The 12,387-nt window shown below is 45.1% G+C and overlaps 1 protein-coding gene across 5 annotated transcripts in view; it reads right to left on the reverse strand.

Moving 5' to 3' along the window:
* The window catches only part of SERPINB9 (serpin family B member 9), a 46,679-nt gene that overhangs the window by 18,177 nt on the left and 16,115 nt on the right, over window positions 1–12,387 (reverse strand). Inside the window, exons 1-3 of one of the 5 annotated variants that reach the window (XM_040644992.1) lie at window positions 1,521–2,129; window positions 1,236–1,386; window positions 914–1,020 (exon numbers count right to left, since the gene is read on the reverse strand). The exons of 1 other annotated variant lie outside the window; for it this stretch is intronic. The gene's annotated coding sequence lies outside the window, so the exon portion shown is untranslated. Of the gene's footprint in view, window positions 1–913; window positions 1,021–1,235; window positions 1,387–1,520; window positions 2,130–2,226; window positions 2,351–12,387 lie in introns of those variants that run through there. 3 more of the 5 variants (XM_040644994.1, XM_040644990.1, XM_040644996.1) reach the window with 3 other exon arrangements.

Consider the following 12,387-nt stretch of genomic DNA (forward strand, 5'->3'; position numbering starts at 1 on the left):
ACGGCTTGTCCTGGGGGGCAGCGAGATGAGTACGGTCAGTGCCCTGCATTTTAACTATTCTAATGTGCGTATAATGTTATCTCACTGAGGCTTTAGTTTGCATATGAGCTTTCTTCTTATCAACACACCAAGACTCTTTGCCAGTTCTCGTGTTTTCCTTGTCCTAGGGACGCAAGAGTAAAACAGCCAGAGAACAAAGGAGACCGGCAGAGGTTTTCTTTCTCTTTCTCTCTTTTTTAAGATTTATTAATTTATTTTAGAGAGAGAGCATGAGTGGGATGCGGCAGTGGGGGTGGGGGAGGAGAGAGAATCTCAAACAGACTCCCTGCTAGATGCGGGGCTTGATCCCTCAACCCTGAGATCATGACCTGAGCCAAAATCAAGAGTCGGGCGCTTCACCAGCTGAGCCACCCAGGTGCCCCCTAGCAGAGGTTTTCAAAAGGAACTATTTTCCCCAAACTCATTTAAAATATTCAATTTCAAAGTTCTCATAACCAATTGTTACATTTATATTTGTGCAATACACATTCTGTGAGTCAAAGGACAGTCTGGCAAGGGAGAGGCCAAGATCACGGTGTGGGCATCTGACTGCGGAAGAGAAGGAAATCAAGGAAGGGTGGCGTGCTTCCTGTGAGCTGAGAAAGGAAATGGGAATTAGAGGAGTGCGGCTTCAGGAATCCCTGTTCGCCCTCACAAGCCAAGCTAACTGCCTGCCCCGGAGTTAGTTTCTGGTCCCCCAGGAGCTGTCACTCATTCTGTGTGTCCGCAAGGAAGGAAGGACAGAGAGGGGGCCTCCATTTGCATCTGCTTCTCCCCTCCCCTAGAGCCCCAGTGGGTGCTTCTCTTCAGGACAGCTCATGGGACATCAGCTCTAGTCCCAGTCTCTCCTCATTTTCTTCAAGACACATCTCACCCATGGCGCCACAAGGGAAGTGCGTTCTGGTCCCATGAGAGAAGGCGGGGAAATCAGGCAGGCCCCCCTCAGCATCTGGGCAGTGGTGAGCTGGAGCTGGCTGCTACCTGTGGCGAGAGGCCGTTCTTAAACTTCCAGGAAATTCGCAAGCCAGTTGTCAAACTCTTGGTAATGGAAGTCAGCCGTGGTGGGAGCATTTACCCCACAGGAGCCAGCAAACATCACTATTCAGGGCTTCCACCTCCCCCCACCCCAACACGTACACATCACCTTTGGGTTTGCTGAGCCAGTTTGCTAGCAGCATTGATCCTATGCCACCTACCTATGAGTTTATTTGCCCTCCTGGACTCTCTTCCTTCCGTCAGAGGAAAAGCTCTCTCCTCCTGTCCAAGGTAAGTTCCTCCCCTGTACTTCAGATCCTTGCTGCCCCAAGTGTGGCCCATGGACCAGTGGCATCTGTATTATGTGCAATCCTGTTAGGAATAGAAACTTGAAGGCCACACCCAGACCTACTGAACAGACACTGCGCCTGAACAAGATTGCCCAGGCAGCCATAACCAAGTAGCACAGATCACGTAGCTTAAACAGCAGAAATTTATTCACTCACAATTCTGGAAGCTTGAAATCCAAGATCAAGGTGGCAACAGATTTCGTTTCTTGTGAGGCCTCTCTCGTTGGCTCGTAGACGGCGATCTTCTTTCGGGGTCCTCACATAGCTCCTCCTCTGTATCTATCCGTGTCCAAACTTCCTCCTCTTATAAGGGCATCAGTCAGATTGGGTTAAGGCGCACCCTAAAAATCTCCTTTTTACTTTTACCACTTCTTTAAAGACCCCGTCTCTACATACGGCCACATTCTGAGTACAGGGGGGTAAGGACTTTGACATATGAATTTTGGGGAACACAACTCAGCCTCTAACAATTTGTATACATATTAATGTTTGAGAAACACGGTCTGGCTCAATCCCTACCCTCTCTTTCAAGACTCTTGTTCAATAATTATTGGGCCTTCGCCAGGCCCCTCCCTTCAGAATAAAGAATAATGTCCTTATATTTTTGGCACGCTCTCTTCTTAGCTTCATCAAAACTTGTCCTTACCGGGGCGCCTGGGTGGCTCAGTCGTTAAGCGTCTGCCTTTGGCTCAGGGCATGATCCTGGCATTCTGGGATCGAGCCCCACGTGAGGCTCCTCCACTGGGAGCCTGCTTCTTCCTCTTCCACTCCCCCTGCTTGTGTTCCCTCTCTTGCTGGCTGTCTCTCTCTCTGTTGAATGAATAAATAAAATCTTAAAAAAAAAAAAAAAACTTGTCCTTACCAACAAGTCCACCTTTGAATACCCAAGAGAAACGCATACATGAAGGGGTGCCTGGCTGGCTAAGAACATCTGACTCTTGACCTTGTGGTCCTGAGTTTGAGCCCCAAGCTGGAAGTAGAGATTCCTTTAAAAAAGAAAGAGAGAAATGCACACACCAAAAGACATGTTCACCAAAAGACATGCAGTGCTATTCATCCAGCCCTACTCGTGATAACCCAAAGTTGGAAACTCCTGGAATGCTATCTAGTGGATGGATTTAAAGAAATGAGCTGAGGCTGGAATCCACCGATACTCAGACTCATTGCCGTGGGCCACAGGAGTATTGTCATCAGGAAGCAGAATGACATCAGGTCCTCCTGTGCACAGGACAACCCCAGGTCTGGGGTTTGCACCTGTCTATATACCCTGTTTCAAATTTAGCTTGCTTAAATATCATACATACTATCTCTTTCTCCTCATAAAAACAGGAAGTCAAAATTAGATTACTGAAATATGAACACAGCTTACCCCCCTCCCCCAAATAATACATCTAACTGGAAGAACCTCTTGGGGACAAACAAGAGAGTTTTTACTTCTTCATATAAAATACATATAAAATCTTCATCGGTACATCTTAGTGTTGAGGACAGAGTGCTTTTGTTCCCACAGACCAAATATTACCAGGGCAGAGAGACTAGATTGGCAAATGTAGAGAGACCTAAACTTTTTTTTTTTTTTTAAGATTTTTATTTATTTACCTGACAGGCAGAGACAGCCAGCGAGAGAGGGAACACAAGCAGGGGGAGTGGGAGAGGAAGAAGCAGGCTCCCAGCGGAGGAGCCTGATGTGGGGCTTGATCCCAGGACTCTGGGATCACGCCCTGAGCTGAAGGCAGACGCCAAATGACTGCGCCACCCAGGCGCCCCGAGAGACCTAAACTTTCTATATTAGTTTTGGGAGGAATTGTGGTTCGTTCCTCTTTTGAGAAGCTGAATAAAGAAACACCCGGATGGATCTTCTAATTAAACAATATTCTTCCAAGTTCAGAGGATCATCAACTAATATTCAGGCCTTTGGGGAGAAGGTTCTGGTTAGAAAAGACATTGTTGGCCAAAGGGAGTTATCCTTTCATCCTGAAGAGTTGCCCAATTATGTCATATAAATGTAACTATAAAGCTTAAAAACATATTCAAATACATTTTATACTTTTATATCTTTGAGTGATATGCATATTCGGTTGATGGAGGCCAGATCCAAGCTATAGTTCCCACCCACCATCCCATTCAAAAGGGAGTGGAGGGGGGTGCCTGGGTAGTGCAGTCCTTAAAGCTTCTGCCTTCGGCTCAGGGCGTGATCCTGGCGTTCCGGGATCGAGTCCTACATCGGGCTCCTCCGCTCGGAGCCTGCTTCTTCCTCTCCCACTCCCCCTGCTTGTGTTCCCTCTCTCGCTGGCTGTCTCTCTGTCACATAAATAAATAAAATCTTTAAAAAAAAAAAGGGAGTGGAGGAAAGGGTTTAACGTCAGCCTTAACACCCAGTAACACTGTTTCTTGAGCTCGGAATTGTAGAGCCATGAACCTGAAGACAACCAACAGGCATCCTTGTCACCCACGTTGCAAGAAGGTGTCTGAGTGAATGTAGAGCAAGATAGCACGACACACACGTGCTGGCTGCCCCTGGGCTCCAGGGCTTAGAGGTGATTTACCTCCAATCCATATCATATCACCAAGGACGGAAGCTGGATTTGACCAAGGATGAAAAAACAGAACTCTCACTACAAACATGGTTTAGGCTTTTTCTCCCTTCCTCCCAGTAGAAAGGGGACATGAAATCCATTCATTCAGCAATAGATTAAGAATTGAGAGGGGTTTTTGGTTTTGTCTTTTTTTAAGATTTATTTATTTTAGATGGGCAAGAGAGAATCCTCAGGCAAACTCTCCACTGACCTCGGAGTCTGACGTGGGGCTCATTCCAGGATCCTGAGATCATGACTCGAGCCGAAATCAAGAGTTGGATGCCCAATGGACTGAGCCACTCAGGTGCCCCAAGAATTGAGAGGTTTTGAAATAAGATTTTATCTTTTTCGATCAGAATCTTTCCCATCTTATTGCTTTAAGAAAGGAGCAGTATCTGAAAAATATTTCCCTGTCTGGGTGACTTTTAAGGATTCTCCCACATAAAAGATAAATAGGACCCCAAAGAGGCAGCATTTTTCAGGGATTTTCCCGTGTTCAGAAGGGAGGAGGTTTAAGTATTTTTTGAAAATCACTATTTCATGCCCCGATAGGCCCAAGACAAATCACGGAAGTGTGTTGCTGGCCCAAAACCCTGTCAAGCACACACAGAGAGGCCTCTGATGACTGGGTCAGGGTGCTAACCCCAGGAGATCACACCGCAGCCAGGCTCAGTCCTTCTTTCCTTACTGACTTGAAGACTCCCAAAGGTAACACTTCATACCACCACTGTGTGACCCAGTTTCCCTGTCTTTCCTGCCTCTAGCTCTGCCTGAGGGAACTCTGACAGAATTCCTTACAGAGAGCAAACACTGAGTTTGACTCTATTCTGCAAGAGTTTCCACAACTTAAAAAAAAAAATTCCCCTCTTAACATGTTTCTACCATAAATACTTGCGCAGGTCACGCTGCATGTCAAGATTCATTAATTCGATTAACAAAAAAAGTAAAACCAACATCTATCTTCCTGTCACTCTGCTAGGTTCTTGGCACCAAGCTGAAGACACACTATCTGACCTGAGGTGACTTACGGTCTGATGACAGAGGCCGAAAGTACAGAGGGGTACTTTCATGGTGTTATGAGAAAACAGATGGCGGCAGCCATGCTCCCCAAACCCCAAGAACATCCCTGGCCCCATTACACTCCATATAGACTCCATTGACTTTTCTGTCTCTCTCACTAGACTGTAAGCCTTAGGACGGCCTCACTCTCCTAGACTCGTTTTTGTGTCAATAGTATCAACCACAGTGTCTGTAACATATCTGTTGAATGACTGAGACACTTCATAGTGGGGTGTGATCATTTACGAATATTAAAGCTCTCCAACGGGACAAAGAGGGAACCAGCATTTCACATCTGGATCATCACAGCAACAAGAGAACAGAGAGCAAGCATGGTCTTCCGGGAATGGATTGGGATGGGTTTGGAGGATGTGTGTGTGTGTGTGTGTGTGTGTGTGTGTCAGGGTAAGGGTTAGGGAGAATGCACTGGTGGGGAATGATCATTGAAAAATAAGTTTGAGACCAAACAGAGAAGGACCTGTACCCAATACACTAAAAAATAGAGACAACTTTCCCATGATTATTTGGTTTCAGTTATAAAGAGCTTGGCCATTGGCTCCCATCCCCCATTCATCACATGTTTTCAAATATTTCAGCTTTTATAGAAGAGGAAGTAGAGTGGAAGAGAAGCGAAGCAACCAAGGAGAGTGATGGGTGATTCCCTGTGTCCCCAATATTCTCCAACATGGAAAGATCAGGCTGATGTTCAAAAATGAACATCAATTAACCAGATGTTTCCTAGAATGAACAGCGCTTATCCAGGAAGACCCAGCCAGCCAAAGGACTCAGGATCTTCCCCAGGGAGATCGAAGCCCAGAGCAGGCAGCCTCCATGGGATGGCAACATATTTGTGACTACAGAAGCATGCTTGGCACTGCCAACCAGTGAGATGGCCAGGATCACTCCATCAGTTCATGAATCTCACAATAACATCACCCGGTATATTACGGGGTAGTTCTGTCTGTTTGTTTGTTTTGCTTCACTTATTGCATTTAGAAAGGGTTTTTCTGGACTAAGGAATTTTGTAGAAGCTACCCAGATTTAAAGTCTCAGTTTGACAATAAGATTTTTATTTAGAAAGACTATTTTGTCAGTACTGTGGATTTATGAGACAAAGGAAAGAACCAGGCTGGACTTGGAGGACCAGTTCAGCAGCAATTAAAAAAATACTGTAGAAGATACAGTGAGACTCTGAATCCAGGCAACAGTAGTGTGACTCAGAAAAGGGGGAAATTTAAGATATCTTGCAGGGGAACCAGCCCAACCAGCAGAAGTAAGACTGGGGAGAACTCAGGATGGCTGAGCCTCTGCCTGCTACGGCACTGTGGGGAGCAGGGGGTCAAGGGGGGGGAGCAGGTTTGGGTGCAGGAGGAAGGACATACTGAGAATGGTGGCAACGACATAATTCAGAAGCAATATTAAAATTCAAAATTATAATTACAGAGGTGTATTTCTAAGCACGTTTTTAAGGCAGTAGAGTTATACAGAGGGTCCCCAAATTACTATGCTTCGGCTTACGATTTTTTTTTTTTTTTTACTTTACATTAGTGAGAAAGTGACATGCATTCAGTAGAAACTGTTCTTTGAATTTTGAGTTTTTCAAGGCTAGCAATACATGGGACAATCCTCTCCCACGATGCTGGGTGGCACCCAGAGTTCCCAGGCGGCCATGAGACCACCAGGGTCAACAGCCCATAGCTGACAACCACGCGGTACCCATACTAACATTCTGTTTTTCACTTTCAGTACAGTATTTAATAAATTACGTGAAATCATCAACACTAAAATAGGCTCTGTGTTAGATGATTTTGCGTAATTGTGGGCTAAGCACAGGGTGTTCTGAGCGCTTGTAAGGCAGGCTAGACGAAGCTACAATGTTTGATAGGTCAGGTATATTAAATGCACTTTCAACTCTGGCTATTTTCACTTTATTGGGGCATAACTGCGCGGTAAGTCAAGGAAGATCTGTACGTCATCCTCTGCTCTTCTGTAGTTCCACTCCTATTTTCCTGTTCATACAATGTGTGAACTTACTGAAAGGAAATTACACATTTTCTCTCCAAAGGCTGTCAGCAGTTCTGAGAAAGCACTGCTTGCCACATTGGTTAATGTCATTGAGCAGTGAGTGGAAACCTTGGTGAACATCTCCATCTTTGTTGCCAAGTGTCTGTTAACAGAGAACACCACCAACCACTTTGAACATTGCCTTCTAATTGCCTTCTAGTGACCTCGAAACAGATCTCTGTACTGAAGATCATGTGGGTTCCTATAGGAAAAGGAGTTTGACTTAATGGTCTAGCACGGGCTTTCTTGGCCACATCACTATTGACATTTGGGGTCAGATGATCCTTGGTTGTGGGGGCTCTCTGTGCATTTTAGGATGTCTAGCAGCATTCGTGGCCTCCACCTACTAGGTACCAGTAGCACTTCCTCCATTATGACAACCCAAGTGACTCCAGATGCTGCCACGGGTCTTCCAAGGGGACGCCATTGCTCCTGGCTGAAAACCAATGTAGCAAATGTATTCCTATCAGAAAAGTATGATAACAGGAGGCAGAAAGAAAGGAAAAAATAAGTCTTTGGGATTGAATCTAACATGACCTCAGGGAACATGAAAAAGAGCAGACATAAAAACGAAAATGTCTCACTAGCAATTTTACAGAAGTTCTCCAGACCAAATTGTGATTAAATGTCAAATCAGAATGGAAACTAAGCTTGTTCCTGTATCTCCCACTGCAGCCCAAAGTCTCCCTCCTCCAGTGAAGAAGAAGAAGGAACCTCAGGGTAACCCCAACTGAGGTTCATTGCTGCATTCGGGGGAGTGTTCCTGTAACCCCCTGATATTACGTGCAAAATGTTAGGCATATTGCAATGCTCGGGGACACTATCATCAGATCATCATAGAAACCCAAAACACAAAGAGGCTAAGAACTGCTTCCTGAAAGCGTTACCCACTGTTTCATTAGTACAGAAGGTCACATATAACCCACTTTGGAGAAGGTTATGTGTTCCCTTTAAAGGACTCCAGAAGGTATAATGAGCCACACTGGTTTTCATCAGCTGATGTGAAGGTGTGAAAAGATCAGCTCTTTGGAATCGCAGGGAAAAAAGCATGGCCTCGCTCTTCCTGTGTGACAAGCACGCACATCTGGGCCACCTGGGCAGCAGTGTTTCCTTTTGTTGCCATGAAGACCACAGCCAGGGCAAAGGAGATGCTCAGGGCCAGGGAAAACGCGTGTCCTGAGTTCTCCTTTTCTCCCCCACATTCCTTTTTTAAAATTTCATCTCATTTCATTTAAATTCAATTAATGAACATACAGCGTATTATTAGTTTCAGAGTAGAGTTCAGTTGTTCATCAATTGCGTATCACACCCAGCGCTCATTCCATCAAGTGCCCTCCTTAATGCCCATCACCCAGTTACCCACCTCTCCTCCAGTGATCCTCAGTTTGTTTCCTAGAGTTAAGGGTCTCTTATGGCTTGTCTCCCTCTCTGATTTCATCTTATTTTCTTTTTCCCTTCCTTCCCCTATGATCCTGTTTTGTTTCTTAAATTCCACACATGAGTGAGATCATATGATAATTGTCTTTCTCTGATTGACTTATTTCACTTAGAATAATACCTTCTAGTTCCATCTATGTCATTGCAAATGGCAAGATTTCATTTTTTGATAGCTGAATAATATTCCATTATATATATGTGTGTGTGTGTGTGTGTGTGTGTGTGTGTGTGTGTGTGTATAACATCTTCTTTATCCATTCATCTGTTGATGGACATCTGGGCTTTTTCCACAGTTTGGCTATTGTAGACATTGCTGCTATTAACATTGGGGTGCAGGTGTCCCTTCAAATCAGCACTTTTGTATCCTTTGGATACAATTGCACTAGCAGTGTAGTTGCTGGGTCATAGGGTAGCTCTATTTTCAACTTTTTGAGGAACCTCCATACTGTTTCCCAGAGTGGCTGCACCAGCTTGCATTCCCACCTACAGTGTAGGAGGGTTCCCCTTTCTCTGTATCCTCACCAACATCTCTTGTTTCCCGACTTGTTAATTTTAGCCATTCTGTCTGGTGTGAGGTGGTATCTCAGTGTGGTTTTGATTCGTATTTCCCTGTTGCTGAGTGATGTTGAGCATTTCTCATGTGTCTGTTGTCCATTTGTATGTCTTCTTTGGAGAAATGTCTGCTGATGTCTTCTGCCCATTTCCTGACTGGATTATTTGTTGTTTGGGTGTTGAGTTTCATAAGTTCTTTATAGATCTTGGATACTAGCCCTTTATCTGATATGTCATTTGCAAATATCTTCTCCCATTCTGAAGGTCGTCTTTTGGTTTTGCAGAAAAGCCCCCAAATAGCCAAAGGAAGGTTGAAAAAGGAAACCAAAAGTGGTGGTATCACAATTCCGGACTTTCCCCACATTCTTAATGAGCTCAACCGCCAAAGTACCATTTGCAACACAAACAAGTCTGTGACCTAAAGGATCATCAGGGAAAGTCGAGATCTAAAGCAGAACCCAGAAGCACATCAAGTCCTTTTTTAGTCACCTTGTCATTACTACCTCTGTTGGTGGACACTGGGTGTGGTCAGCAGAATAACGGCCCCCCAAGATGTCCACATCCTAATCCCCAAACACTGTGACTGTGTCACCTTACATGGTAAAAGGGACTTTGGAGATGCGATCAAGTTAAGGACCTTCAGATGGGGAGATTATCCTGAATTATCTGGATGGGCTCCATGGAATCACGAGAGAGAAGCAGGCAGGTCAGAATCGGAGAAATGAGGACAGATGTAAAGGCCAGACCAATGCGGGGCCATCAACCAACGAATGTAGGCAGCTTCTTAGGAGCCGGAAAAGGCAAAAAAAAATCTCCCCTAGATGGTCCAGAAGGAAGCAGCCCTGCCGACCCGTTCCGGCCTTCTGAGCTGCGGAACTGTGCAATGACAAACTGCAGTTGTCGTCAGCCACTAAGTTTATGGTAATTTGTTACAGCAACAATAGGGAAAAATACACTGGTTTGTTCACAATGCAGCCAGTCCTGGCTCCCTGACGGCCGACCATGAGCAACAGGACTGCCACAGGGTCGCAGACACTCCAGGACCTGCTTCCTGTGCCCTCACCAATAATGGCCAACTTCTTCGTGCCGGGCCCTGCTGGAGCACTTGACAGGCATCCTCTCGGTCACGGCAGCATGCTGAGGTCGGTGCCTTAGCGCTTCTGCCAGAGGCCACAGGCAGCCATGACGGATGGCGGCAGTTGATTCCAGAGCCTGAAGCATCACTGAACCGACCCCCAACCCACCTCCCGCCATTGTTGCTCATTCTCTCTGTCTGGCGTGTCTCTAATCTAATTTGTAAATGATGGTCTATGAGTAAATAATGTAATTCTCTGTAAATAGAAACAAAATTTTGGTCACCATGCCTTGTGAAAACAGCTGGGCAGAATTCACCAGACCTGGAGGGTTGACTTGAGACAGTCTGATCTAAAATGTGAGCAACGTAGAAAAGACAAATTTTACTCTGAAACAGGGGGACTCCAATGAGATACACCATTTTCCACTACCGTGGCTGACACAGGCCAAGGAGGGGTCCAGAGGGCACATGGCGCAGACAGCAAATATGGGTCTAGCACAGTTCGGTGGGCATTTTGCACTAGAGACATTCTTCTGGGTCCAGCTGCTACATCGCCCAGCAACTGTATGACTCTCCCAGGAAAGGAGCAGCAGGATTCCTGCACGTGCACACAGGAAGAAGGAAAAGAGAGGAAAAGATGCCCTCCAAGAGAAGCTTCATTACTAAATTGAAAGTTAGTATAGATTACTATTCTTACTATAAGCTTAACAAATGATTATAAGGCTTCAGTAAACCTTATTTAATAAGAGGGGCTGTTTTTGGCTGGACTACTACTCAATACAGTATGGACGTTCATCAGCGCACCTGTTTCCCTCGGCTGCTTTGCCGTTACGATTGAAAACATCTTGGGAAATAAAGGGACAAATCATCCATAATCCCATAGCCCTGCAATCTGGGGTTGGTTTTTTTTTTTCTTATTTTATCCTTTTTTTTACATGTATGTATAATTTTACTCAAAAATTTTAAAACCACATAAGAAATATAGTTTCCAGTTTAGGAAAATGGAAAAAGCAAAACAAAGTTACTGAAAACTTTGTTTTCAGTATCTCTATAGACGAGATAAGGATCATCGTCTATAAATTTGAGGTTTAAAATTTTTTTTTCAATTATAGTAAAATACACGGAACGAAGCTTACCGTCTTACCCGTAGTTAAGTGTGCAATTTGAGGCGCTGACATTGAGTACATCCACAGTGTTGTACTACCATCACCACCGTCCGTCCATGGAGCTCTTCTGATTTTGCAAAACTAAACCTCTGTACCCATTAAACACTAACCCCCCGTTCCTTTCCCATCTCCCCAGCCCCTGGCAGCCACCCTTCCACTTTCTGTCTCTGAATTAAACTATTCTAGGAATCTTAGAAAAGCAGAATCACACATTTGTCCTTTCATAACTGGCTTATTTCACGGAGCATAACATCCTTAAGGTTCATCCCTATCGTGGCATGCGTCAGAAGTTCCTTCCCTTCTCAGGCCGACTGATATCCTGCTGTGTGCAGACGCCACACTCTGTGCACCCATTCATCCGTCTATGAACACTTGGGGTACTTCTACCTTCGGCTTTTACGGACAATGCTGCTATGAACATGGGTGTACACATATCTGAGCCCCTGCTTCTGCTTCTTTTGGGTAAATATCCAGAAGTGAAATTGCTGGACCGTATGCTACCTCTATGTTTAATTTTTTCAGGAACCACCATAATGTTACAGACTCATGTCCACAAGCAGATGGGTCATCATCTGATCTGTCGCCTTCCTGTTTCCTAGGGGGCTGCATAGTGCCTCGCTCTGCAGTTTTGAAAACGTGCTCCATTAAGCCTTAGGAAAAGTCTTGTGAGTTTCTTAGGGGCACAGCAGGAGGAGAGTAGAGCCGGGTGGGTGAGACTAAGGAGTCGGGAGATCACAGTTTCGATAAGAGCAACTCCACTGTTAGATGTTTTATGGGAAGCTTCCTCTGAAAATAGTTGTTTAAGAGGGAGTGTCTCACATTTAAAAAAAAAAAAAGTGTGAAGGCCACTCTAAATACAGATCAGCCCAAACCAGTACAAATTATTTTGTCTCAAACAGTGTGTGAAGACGTCAACAAGCAAGTACAATAGCAGTATCGTTTGCAGAGCAAACCCTACACATAATAAGTCATGTTAAATGTTAGCGTGCCTCGACTGTCCTCAAATCACGATGGCTCCTGGGAGCCTTCAACTACACAGTTTGTCCTCGAAGCCTGCAGTTTCTGGAAGGCTGGTGTGTTGGCCCCGGGCAAGC

Source organism: Ursus maritimus, unplaced genomic scaffold (assembly GCF_017311325.1).
Source record: "Ursus maritimus isolate PB19 unplaced genomic scaffold, ASM1731132v1 scaffold_30, whole genome shotgun sequence".
NCBI classification, from domain to species: domain Eukaryota; kingdom Metazoa; phylum Chordata; class Mammalia; order Carnivora; family Ursidae; genus Ursus; species Ursus maritimus.